This window comes from Nycticebus coucang, chromosome X (genome assembly GCF_027406575.1).
Source record: "Nycticebus coucang isolate mNycCou1 chromosome X, mNycCou1.pri, whole genome shotgun sequence".
Taxonomy (NCBI): Eukaryota; Metazoa; Chordata; class Mammalia; order Primates; family Lorisidae; genus Nycticebus; species Nycticebus coucang.
Window position 1 is genome coordinate 92,309,359 of NC_069804.1, and position 2,975 is coordinate 92,312,333.

Consider the following 2,975-nt stretch of genomic DNA (forward strand, 5'->3'; position numbering starts at 1 on the left):
CGGGGCCTTGGTGTGTGCCACCCCTTCTAGGGGCAACACATGATTGCAAGAGGGACTTTACCTAACAAATGCAATCAGTGTAACCTGGCTTATTGTACCCTCAATGCATCCCCAACATTAATAAAAAAAAAGAAGAAAAAAAAAAACAGTGAGTTATTACAAAAATAATTCAGATGTGTGTATTAGGACTTGAAGCTGCCAAAGCAAATAAACTTAAGATACAAAAATGTTTTTCATAAAGAATTTTTTCAAAGCTGCAAAATAAATAAATAAATAAATAAAAATAGATCTGCCGTTCAATCCTATAATTCCTTAATTCCTCTACAAGGTATATACCCAGGAGAGCAAAAATCACATTTTAACAAAGATATTTGTACCTGAATGTTTATTGCAGCCCAATTCATAATTGCTAAGTCATGGAAAAAGCCCAAGTGCCCATCGATCCACGAATGGATTAATAAATTGTGGTATCTGTACACCATGGAATATTATGCAGCCTTAAAGAAAGATGGAGACTTTACCTCTTTCATGTTTACATGGATGGAACTGGAGCATATTCTTCTTGGTAAAGTGTCTCAAGAATGGAAGAAGAAGTATCCAATGTACTCAGCCCTACTATGAAACTAATTTGGGGCTTTCATATGAAAGCTATAACCCAGTTAACCTAAGAATGGGGGTAAGGAAAGAGAGGTGGGAGGTGGGTGGAGTGACGGTGATTGTTGTGATTACACCTGCAGTGCATCTTACAAGGGTACATGTGAAACTTAGTAAATGTAGAATATAAATGTCTTAACACAATAACTAAGAAAATGCCAGGAAGGCTATACTAACCAGTGTGATGAAAATGTGTCAAACTATCTATAAAACCAGTATATGGTACCCCATGATGGCACTAATGTACACAGGCTATTATTTAATAATAAAAAAATTACAAAGCATCAATGAAACAAAACGTTGGTTCTTCGAAAAGATAAACAAACCACATGCATAGTCACCAGGTAGATTAACTATAAATAGATGACAAAGGACATAAATAATTTGAGTCCGATATGAAAAGGGACATACTACAACTGATAACACCGAAATACAAAATATCATCTGTGAATGTGGTGAGAACTTCTGCACACAGAAACTAGAAAACATAGAATAAATGAATAAATTCCTAGATACTTATAACCTCCAAATCCTGAATAAAGTAGAAATAGAGATCTTAAACAGAGTGGTAATGAGCAGGGATATTTAGCAATAATAAACTATCTCCTGAGAAGAAAAAAAATAAAGCACCAGCCAGATGTGCTCACAGCTGAATTCTACAAGACCTGCAAAAAATAAATAGTGCCTATGCTATAGAAATTATTATATCATCAAAAAAGACAGAATCCTCTCCACCTCATTCTCTGAAGCCAGTATCCAGTATCACCTTAATACCAAAAGCCAGGAAAAGACTCTGGAAAAGAAAACTACAGACCAATTACCCTTATAAACATAGACGCAAAAACTCCCATAAAATACTACCAAACCAAATTCAATTACATATCAAGAGACAATCCAGGTAACAATGGCAGCAAGAGGATGAACAACACGTTTGACACCTTGAAAGATGATGACAATGGGGACCATGATCAGACTGAAGTAAACAGCACACAGAAGGATGGTGAGAAGGAAAAAACAGAATGAGACAAGAATCAGAAGAGCAACAAAAAGAAGGCTGTTGTCCCTGTACCATCTGAGCACCCCTTGTAGTACAACTACACTTTCTGGTACTCCAAGATAACCCCTGGCCATCCTACAAGCTCAGAGAGCTATGAACAGAATATCAAATAGATTGGCACTTTTAACTCTGTGTAACAGTTCTGGACGTTTCATAGCCACAGAAAAGACTAACCAGTGTGATGAAATATAATATCATATTATATTGGGCTGCAATAAACACTGGTACTTCCCAGGGACCTGACAGGATGATGCAAATAAAAAAATGGTGGCAAGTGGATTATGTGGCTGTGAAGAGGCTTGGCCTCCTGTTGGTGGGAGAATCTCATCTTGGCCATGTTGGGGGAAAAATTCATGGTGGGAGAGGAGATCTGTGGGCCTGTGATGTCTGTCTGCTTTCCGGAGGACATTATATGTATATGGAATAAGACTGCCAGCAACCAAGCAACAACAGCCCAAATTGAGATACCCTTTGGAAAGTGCTTAACCTACCTCCCAACACCATTATGGAATACAAAACTCACACCAACAGCATCAAAATTCCAGGCAGGCTGGGCTCCCCCTAAAACTCCTTTTTCAAAACCTCTGGAAGCCATGGTTGAATGTGCCATGACCCTCACCATCTCTGGATGGCATCATCATTGAAGCTGGTATCATCAGAGTCTCTTGTTCTGTTGGTGTACTACTTGGAAGATTCTTCAGTCCTGCACAAGAGGAATTGCAAGAGACTTGCAATTAGTTTTTTAATAAAAGGCTGACAAACAACAGCTACAACATCAACTGAGACCACTTCATAAATGGTGCTAAAATAAAATAAAATAATCCACTATGATTGAGTGAGTTTCATCTCAGACATGCAAGTATAGTTCAACATACACAAATCAATAAATTTGATTCACCACATAAAAAGAAATGAGAGCAAAGACCATATGATGATCTCTGTAGATGCAAAAAAAAAATTGATAAAATTCAGGACTCATGCATGATAAAACCCTCAACAAACTAGGCATAGAAGAAACAAATCTTGAAGTAATAACAGTCACATATGACAAATGCAGTCAATATCATGCTGAATGAAAAACAAAATGAACACATTCTAAGAACTGGAACAATACAGCAATCCCCACTTTCATTCTTTCTATTTAAACCAATACTGCAAATTATAGCCAGAGAAATCAGTAAAGTGAAAAAAGTAAAGGTAATTATAATCAGGAAAGAGAAGGCCAAACTATCCCTGTTTTCTAAGGATATGATACTATATTTAG

The 2,975-nt window shown here is 36.9% G+C and overlaps 1 pseudogene; it reads left to right on the top strand.

Moving 5' to 3' along the window:
* Positions 1 to 1,572: 1,572 nt before the first annotated feature.
* Positions 1,573 to 2,323, top strand: LOC128578044 (eukaryotic translation initiation factor 4E type 2-like; annotated as a pseudogene).
* Positions 2,324 to 2,975: the final 652 nt, after the last annotated feature.